Raw genomic sequence first — 10,386 nt, 5'->3', positions numbered from 1 at the left:
GTAGCCTCTTCTACAGTGTGCAGGACCCACTGAGACACATTTGGCAGAAGTTTCCACGCTGCCACAAAGGTCTACTAAGGGAATCGGTCTCTCGAGACTGAAATAATGAATAATGAGATCTCTGGTGTAATCAGCGCAGCTAGGTCGGTGCCCTGAAGCGGCGAACCGGCAGGAGACGGCCAAACTAGCTGCTCTAGAAACCTCAGAAGAGATAGCGAGCCTCTTAGTACCGCTACGTTTCCAGGCGGTGACTGAGAGAAGCGCTCGCCGGAGACCGCTGCGCTCTGACTCTAAATTCTGAGGAGTACGAGAAGTGATGCTCCCTATATGAGGAGCTGGAACATGGTTGGTTGACCACCTCAACCTCCTCAGAGGAAGAGAAGTAAATACGTGCTCTTACTCGAGAAATTTTTATCCCAAGAGCCCCTGTATATCGAACTTCTCATAGTCAGATAAATACCTCGTTTAATTCCTCAGAATTAAATGCAGCCAACAACCAAACGAGTAAACATGGTCTGGAGTGTTAAGATTCACATCAAAAACTGAAAATGATGTAATACACGCGTTGCCTCGGCAGCGCGCGAGCCGCTTGGTCACACAAACAATATCAATCTTCTCGGAGAAAAATAGCTGCAGCAGCAGAGCGCTCACTCAGAGGAGGAAGAAACCGCAGCGTGGGCTTCCGAGCCTTGAGAGAGAGCGCTGAATCTAGGGAGTGCAGGCGGAGAAAGGGACGAGCCATCTCCAAACCCATCTGCTATATCCACGTGCAATACCGGCGATCTGAATCGCTACCGTTTTTTTAGAAATAGCGGGACCGAACTGCGAGCTCGCAAGCACGGACACACTGAGCAGAGCATTCAGCGGGGAGAAGCACAATCAGCCCCTCTCTTTTTCCCAAGAACTGACTGCGCGAGCAGTCCACTGTAAAGCTGCTCATTATAATATTAGGCATAATATGCTTGTGTAACTGATGCTTGTGTAACTGATGCTTGTGCAACTGGCGAGCTCATCGACACCCTCCATATCAACCTCCTTGGAGGAAAACAGGCGGAGCATCGAGCCCTCTCACCGGGGGAAAGAACCACAGCGCTGGCTTCCGAACCCCCGAGAGTGGGCTCTGGATCTGGTAGGTGAGGAAGAAGATAGGGACTCGCCCGTCTACATTCCCTCCACCGGATCCATATGCGAACCCCAGGAGCACAGCCAACGCTCCGCCTCGGCGAAAGCGGGGCCGGCGCCGCGAGAAACGCCGGTGAAGGCTCCCTCCTCACAGAGAGCCTTCCGAGAGCGAAGCAAGGCAGTAACAAACGCTCGCCTCAATAGCTGACTCTGCGTGCTTTGCTCCCAAGCAGACAACACAAACTGTGTGTGTACCCACCCGAAATATAGCGCGGGCAGGGAGGAACACACAGCCTGAATGCTGTCTGCTCTTGCCCAAATGATTCTATTTGCTGAAACTTGGCATAATGGAGCTTATAAGTGGACAAACAACACTAAATAAGACTCACAAACAGAGCGCTTGCTGAATGACAAAAAAGCTGACGCCGGTTCCACCGCACATGCTTTTATAGCTTCCTGGTCGCGACGTCACCCGCCCATGACGTCTCGCCCATCTTTTGGACTGATTTCATATGTGATTCAGAGCATGGTCACGCTGGGGGCGTTCCCAAAGCGTTTTCCGACGCAGCTCGAGTTCCTGAAGGGGAACCTTGTTAACTCAATTTGAGATTAATTTTCATATAATGTTAAGTGCAAATGTCTGATACAATACCAACACTGACGACTCAGTGTTTAATTGTTGATTTTTTCCACTTTCTATCTTTTCTCCCTGTATGCTATTCCAGTGCTTCAGTGTGCCATGGGACTGCTTCATTTATCAACCCCCACTGCCACCGCCCCCGCTCCATACCCTATGGTTTTGTGAAATGCTGCCACTGAGTATAAGTATGACTACAGAAATCAGATGAGCTTCAGACTTCAGTTGAAGACATTACTAGATGATTTCATCTCTTAACGTACCAAGAACTTACTTACAAAGTCTCCAGGTAATACATCATTTTTAAAACAATATAAACTATTAATGTTAGTGTGAATGTACCGTGAAGGAAAATGTATTTTGGTTTCTTAACCCTTTAAGCCCTAAATGCATTTTTAGAGTTGTTTTTAGAGTGACATACACAAAAGTAAAGACTCAAAACTCCGAAACCACAGCAAGGAATTTAAAAGGTAGGTACTGTTTGGTATAAAAATTTCTACATTAGTGTGCTCAAAGCAAATTTCACATCTTTCTAATTTAACACGCAAAAGCTCAGGAAGAAAATAAGGTAGGAGGAACTTTTTTTTTTGTGAAGTTACTACTCTGTTTAATTGTGAGAATCTGATGTAAATCAGATTGATGATGTGCCAATTTCCACAATCTATGCATGTTTCATAAAGTTACAAGCAAAAAAGCCACATAAATGCTACCTTTGTTTAGTTTAGTTTTTTTTCTTGGCTACATGTGCGTCACTGAAGTCTCATGTTTATTATGACTCCATGAGGAATATATTTAGATCTGAGTGATATATTATTGTGAGAATCTGCCGTAAACAATGATGGGCCATTTTCCACAATCTGAGCATGTTTTATGAATTTATGATTGAAAATGCCACATGAATGCTACCTTTGTATATACTTGGCTACATGTGCGTCAGTGGAGTCTCATGTATGTTTTGACTCCATAAGGAATATTTTTAGATCTGTGTTATGTATTATTTTGAGTTTGGGCTCTTTTTAACTGTGAGAATATTGATGGGCCATTGTTCATGAGCATGTTTCATGAAGTTACAAGCAAGAAAAGCCACATGAATGCTACCTTTTTCCCTTTCTTGGCTACATGTATATCAGTGGGGTTTTATGTTTGATAAAACTCTATGAGGAAGATTTTTAGATCTGAGTGACATATTATGATGATATTAGGCTCTTTTTAATTAGGAGAATCTACTGTTAATAATGCTGTGCCATTTTCCAAAGACCAAAACAATTATGCTTGTTGTATTCTACTCTGACCTTTCAAATGACACAAGACACATGAATATTTGAGCTGTATATATATTTTAAATATTACAATACATAGTATGAAAACCATATTTCATAAATTATGAATCATTCCTAGAAGCTGACGCCGGTTCCACCGCACATGCTTTTATAGCTTCCTGGTCGCGACGTCACCCGCCCATGACGTCTCGCCCATCTTTTGGACTGATTTCATATGTGATTCAGGCATTCCCAAAGCGTTTTCCGACGCAGCTCGAGTTCCTGAAGGGGAACCTTGTTAACTCAATTTGAGATTAATTTTCATATAATGTTAAGTGCAAATGTCTGATACAATACCAACACTGACGACTCAGTGTTTAATTGTTGATTTTTTCCACTTTCAATCTTTTCTCCCTGTATGCTATTCCAGTGCTTCAGTGTGCCATGGGACTGCTTCATTTATCAACCCCCACTGCCACCGCCCCCGCTCCATACCCTATGGTTTTGTGAAATGCTGCCACTGAGTATAAGTATGACTACAGAAATCAGATGAGCTTCAGACTTCAGTTGAAGACATTACTAGATGATTTCATCTCTTAACGTACCAAGAACTTACTTACAAAGTCTCCAGGTAATACATCATTTTTAAAACAATATAAACTATTAATGTTAGTGTGAATGTACCGTGAAGGAAAATGTATTTTGGTTTCTTAACCCTTTAAGCCCTAAATGCATTTTTAGAGTTGTTTTTGTGTAACTGATGCTTGTGCAACTGGCGAGCTCATCGACACCCTCCATATCAACCTCCTTGGAGGAAAACAGGCGGAGCATCGAGCCCTCTCACCGGGGGAAAGAACCACAGCGCTGGCTTCCGAACCCCCGAGAGTGGGCTCTGGATCTGGTAGGTGAGGAAGAAGATAGGGACTCGCCCGTCTACATTCCCTCCACCGGATCCATATGCGAACCCCAGGAGCACAGCCAACGCTCCGCCTCGGCGAAAGCGGGGCCGGCGCCGCGAGAAACGCCGGTGAAGGCTCCCTCCTCACAGAGAGCCTTCCGAGAGCGAAGCAAGGCAGTAACAAACGCTCGCCTCAATAGCTGACTCTGCGTGCTTTGCTCCCAAGCAGACAACACAAACTGTGTGTGTACCCACCCGAAATATAGCGCGGGCAGGGAGGAACACACAGCCTGAATGCTGTCTGCTCTTGCCCAAATGATTCTATTTGCTGAAACTTGGCATAATGGAGCTTATAAGTGGACAAACAACACTAAATAAGACTCACAAACAGAGCGTTTGCTGAATGACAAAAAAGCTGACGCCGGTTTCACCGCACATGCTTTTATAGCTTCCTGGTCGCGACGTCACCCGCCCATGACGTCTCGCCCATCTTTTGGACTGATTTCATATGTGATTCAGGCATTCCCAAAGCGTTTTCCGACGCAGCTCGAGTTCCTGAAGGGGAACCTTGTTAACTCAATTTGAGATTAATTTTCATATAATGTTAAGTGCAAATGTCTGATACAATACCAACACTGACGACTCAGTGTTTAATTGTTGATTTTTTCCACTTTCTATCTTTTCTCCCTGTATGCTATTCCAGTGCTTCAGTGTGCCATGGGACTGCTTTATTTATCAACCCCCACTGCCACCGCCCCCGCTCCATACCCTATGGTTTTGTGAAATGCTGCCACTGAGTATAAGTATGACTACAGAAATCAGATGAGCTTCAGACTTCAGTTGAAGACATTACTAGATGATTTCATCTCTTAACGTACCAAGAACTTACTTACAAAGTCTCCAGGTAATACATCATTTTTAAAACAATATAAACTATTAATGTTAGTGTGAATGTACCGTGAAGGAAAATGTATTTTGGTTTCTTAACCCTTTAAGCCCTAAATGCATTTTTAGAGTTGTTTTTAGAGTGACATACACAAAAGTAAAGACTCAAAACTCCGAAACCACAGCAAGGAATTTAAAAGGTAGGTACTGTTTGGTATAAAAATTTCTACATTAGTGTGCTCAAAGCAAATTTCACATCTTTCTAATTTAACACGCAAAAGCTCAGGAAGAAAATAAGGTAGGAGGAACTTTTTTTTTTGTGAAGTTACTACTCTGTTTAATTGTGAGAATCTGATGTAAATCAGATTGATGATGTGCCAATTTCCACAATCTATGCATGTTTCATAAAGTTACAAGCAAAAAAGCCACATAAATGCTACCTTTGTTTAGTTTAGTTTTTTTTCTTGGCTACATGTGCGTCACTGAAGTCTCATGTTTATTATGACTCCATGAGGAATATATTTAGATCTGAGTGATATATTATTGTGAGAATCTGCCGTAAACAATGATGGGCCATTTTCCACAATCTGAGCATGTTTTATGAATTTATGATTGAAAATGCCACATGAATGCTACCTTTGTATATACTTGGCTACATGTGCGTCAGTGGAGTCTCATGTATGTTTTGACTCCATAAGGAATATTTTTAGATCTGTGTTATGTATTATTTTGAGTTTGGGCTCTTTTTAACTGTGAGAATATTGATGGGCCATTGTTCATGAGCATGTTTCATGAAGTTACAAGCAAGAAAAGCCACATGAATGCTACCTTTTTCCCTTTCTTGGCTACATGTATATCAGTGGGGTTTTATGTTTGTTAAAACTCTATGAGGAAGATTTTTAGATCTGAGTGACATATTATGATGATATTAGGCTCTTTTTAATTAGGAGAATCTACTGTTAATAATGCTGTGCCATTTTCCAAAGACCAAAACAATTATGCTTGTTGTATTCTACTCTGACCTTTCAAATGACACAAGACACATGAATATTTGAGCTGTATATATATTTTAAATATTACAATACATAGTATGAAAACCATATTTCATAAATTATGAAAACTTTTTTTTTTTCAGCAAATAACTCAGCACTACTTAGGAGTTAATCAACATGATTACATGCATTGTAAATGTCAAACTCTAACCTTTTGTCACTAGGTGGTGCCTGCAGTTTAGAGGGATGACTTAGCTTTTTATGCCTTTAACCATTTTGATCAACTCTTAACAAGTGCTGAGTTTCTAAGCTTTAAAATTATACCTATTTCGGGTTATTCCATTCAGTGGTTGCTTAGTAATTTTATTATGATTTTTTTTTTTTAAACAATGAATACAAATAGCCCGCAGAGGTGGCAGAGGCTATTTACACTAAGTCCGCCCACCACTGTGTGGAAGGGGAGACAACAAGATAAAAGACAATGGTCAAACAATGGTAGTAATGGCATAGTGAGTAAGGCGCATGGCCGCAACTTTTGCCGCAATTAATGATCGTGTAGGAATCCACCTTTGGCAGACCTCGTTCGTCTCCATTTTCCCATCACATATCAAATCAGAAAGGCATTAATAAAAAAAAAAAGAATAAATAAATAAAAAAATAGAAATAAAGTGCCTCACGGATATTTAATTATAAAGTGTTTTGTTGTTGTTGTTGTTGTTTTTTTGTAGGGTTAGGGCCAGCTGTAGGGAGTTCTTTTTTGCCCCAATAATAGTAATTTTAATAAAATTGACAATTTACACTTGGCATACTGTAATGTACTACAGAGGTATTATATATGCCAGGGTCGTGCACAGACATTTTGAGGGGCAGTAGCTCAAACCAAAAAAAGGTGGCACTAAGGGGGTGGATGCTTGTTAATACAAATTATCCAGTTGTTACAAATATACAATTAAAAGAGAAGACAGCATGTTTTGGTAGAGATGTATAGAGTGGGAAGTAAAGACTCAAAACTCCGAAACCACAGCAAGGAATTTAAAAGGTAGGTACTGTTTGGTATAAAAATTTCTACATTAGTGTGCTCAAAGCAAATTTCACATCTTTCTAATTTAACACGCAAAAGCTCAGGAAGAAAATAAGGTAGGAGGAACTTTTTTTTTTGTGAAGTTACTACTCTGTTTAATTGTGAGAATCTGATGTAAATCAGATTGATGATGTGCCAATTTCCACAATCTATGCATGTTTCATAAAGTTACAAGCAAAAAAGCCACATAAATGCTACCTTTGTTTAGTTTAGTTTTTTTTCTTGGCTACATGTGCGTCACTGAAGTCTCATGTTTATTATGACTCCATGAGGAATATATTTAGATCTGAGTGATATATTATTGTGAGAATCTGCCGTAAACAATGATGGGCCATTTTCCACAATCTGAGCATGTTTTATGAATTTATGATTGAAAATGCCACATGAATGCTACCTTTGTATATACTTGGCTACATGTGCGTCAGTGGAGTCTCATGTATGTTTTGACTCCATAAGGAATATTTTTAGATCTGTGTTATGTATTATTTTGAGTTTGGGCTCTTTTTAACTGTGAGAATATTGATGGGCCATTGTTCATGAGCATGTTTCATGAAGTTACAAGCAAGAAAAGCCACATGAATGCTACCTTTTTCCCTTTCTTGGCTACATGTATATCAGTGGGGTTTTATGTTTGATAAAACTCTATGAGGAAGATTTTTAGATCTGAGTGACATATTATGATGATATTAGGCTCTTTTTAATTAGGAGAATCTACTGTTAATAATGCTGTGCCATTTTCCAAAGACCAAAACAATTATGCTTGTTGTATTCTACTCTGACCTTTCAAATGACACAAGACACATGAATATTTGAGCTGTATATATATTTTAAATATTACAATACATAGTATGAAAACCATATTTCATAAATTATGAAAACTTTTTTTTTTTCAGCAAATAACTCAGCACTACTTAGGAGTTAATCAACATGATTACATGCATTGTAAATGTCAAACTCTAACCTTTTGTCACTAGGTGGTGCCTGCAGTTTAGAGGGATGACTTAGCTTTTTATGCCTTTAACCATTTTGATCAACTCTTAACAAGTGCTGAGTTTCTAAGCTTTAAAATTATACCTATTTCGGGTTATTCCATTCAGTGGTTGCTTAGTAATTTTATTATGATTTTTTTTTTTTAAACAATGAATACAAATAGCCCGCCTTGTTGGCAGAGGCTATTTACACTAAGTCCGCCCACCACTGTGTGGAAGGGGAGACAACAAGATAAAAGACAATGGTCAAACAATGGTAGTAATGGCATAGTGAGTAAGGCGCATGGCCGCAACTTTTGCCGCAATTAATGATCGTGTAGGAATCCACCTTTGGCAGACCTCGTTCGTCTCCATTTTCCCATCACATATCAAATCAGAAAGGCATTAATAAAAAAAAAAAGAATAAATAAATAAAAAAATAGAAATAAAGTGCCTCACGGATATTTAATTATAAAGTGTTTTGTTGTTGTTGTTGTTGTTTTTTTTTGTAGGGTTAGGGCCAGCTGTAGGGAGTTCTTTTTTGCCCCAATAATAGTAATTTTAATAAAATTGACAATTTACACTTGGCATAATGTAATGTACTACAGAGGTATTATATATGCCAGGGTCGTGCACAGACATTTTGAGGGGCAGTAGCTCAAACCAAAAAAAGGTGGCACTAAGGGGGTGGATGCTTGTTAATACAAATTATCCAGTTGTTACAAATATACAATTAAAAGAGAAGACAGCATGTTTTGGTAGAGATGTTTTGATAGAGTGGGCTCTTCCTCACTCTCTGAGCCTGCTTCTGCCTGATCTTCAATGGAAGTATAAGTATTAGACATTTAATTTAATATTATACAGCATAAATCTATATTATATACTAATAAACAACTAATTTAGAACATTTATATTACATCTTTTTAACCATTTATAGGTCTACTATTAATATGGTTTTAATAAAATATTATAAATATGATGTGTTGATTACTAGTATCAACTAAGACAAGTGATTATAATGGGAAATATGTTCAATTACAATAATTAAAGTGTGACAAACTGCTAAATATTCTATATGATGATTTACCTGCTGGCTTGCTGGAGCTTTGAATCCATGTTTGCAAAGTTGGACTGCCTTTAGCAGCCTCCCTTCGCTCTTTCTCTCCCTGTCTCTGTCTTCTTCTTTTTTTTTGTCTACAAATTGTGCCAACAACAGCAAATTTGGTGTTATTTATATTCATTTTTGTGCTCGTTACTCAATTTTTTATTTTATTTATTACTCGTTACTAGTTACTCCTTTCAAAAGTAATATTATTACTTTACTTATTACTTTCTGGCAACAGTAATTAGTTACATTACTAGTTACATTACTTTTCTTGCATGTCCCACAGAATTTGTAATTCCATTGTATCTTCTACAAACACTCAATGGTGATTAATAGTAACGTTTAAGTAAATGTGTTTTTACACATTAATCTCATTAATCGTAATGTGTAGCTTGAAACTAGTTGTGGCTATAATTTCTGTTACCCATATAAAATTATATTTCATGATGTATTTTATCAAAATAAATCACTTAAGTCCATAAGAAAATGTTTTGTTTTCTAAAAAGATTTTATTATAGTAATACAATTTATATCGAGATCAGAGGGATGTGGGTGGGCAAGCCACGTAATGCCAGAGTAATGTCACAACTTACACATTGATGTTCAGATAATCTTTTCTCCTGACAAAATCAAGGTAATGGCAATATTTCCATATTCCAATGTAAGCTTTTCCATATTCCAAGCTTGCCTGCTGCAATGGTGACTTCATGTGCCTGTGCAAGTCGTGGAAATTATGAAAATAAATCTAGGAAATCTACGGATTTAAAATCAGTAATAATACATGTATAATACATTTTATTTGTAATGCACCTTTCTTACACTCAAGGCGCTACAACAGTATAAAACAACAATAAAACAAACAATAAATAACAATCACAATGACAATACAATAACAACAATGGCAACAACAACTGTAAGATTATAACTTAAAAGCTTCACTAAATAGATATGTTTTGAGTAATTTCTTAAAACAATCAAAAAACGGAGCATTCCTAACAGGAAAATGCAGAGAATTCCACAATACAATACGGGCAATACAAGAGAATGACCTCCCACCCATAGTTTTGAGTTTACAACGAGGCTGGTACAGAGTAAGAGAACCACCAGAGCGAAGATACCGAGATGGTGTAGACACTGTGACCAAATTACAAATATACTCTGGGGTCAGCCCATGTACTGCTTTAAATCAATACGTGATTGAACTGGAAGCCAGTGTAGTTGAGAAAGCACAGGAGGGATATGACTGCGGGATGGTGTCTAAGTTAAAACACAAGCAGCTGAATTTTGCACATATTGCAGCCTCTTAATAAAATTTGCAGGTAACCCTGCAACAAGAGAATTACAATAATCAAGCCTGGATGTTATAAAGGCGTGAATAAGCCTTTCTGCATCAGGCATAGAGAGAAATGGTCTTATACATGCAATATTCCGAAGATGAT

Source organism: Sinocyclocheilus rhinocerous, unplaced genomic scaffold, assembly GCF_001515625.1.
Source record: "Sinocyclocheilus rhinocerous isolate Xijiao unplaced genomic scaffold, SAMN03320098_v1.1 scaffold3132, whole genome shotgun sequence".
Taxonomy (NCBI): Eukaryota; Metazoa; Chordata; class Actinopteri; order Cypriniformes; family Cyprinidae; genus Sinocyclocheilus; species Sinocyclocheilus rhinocerous.
Note: the sequence above shows the minus strand (reverse complement) of the source record.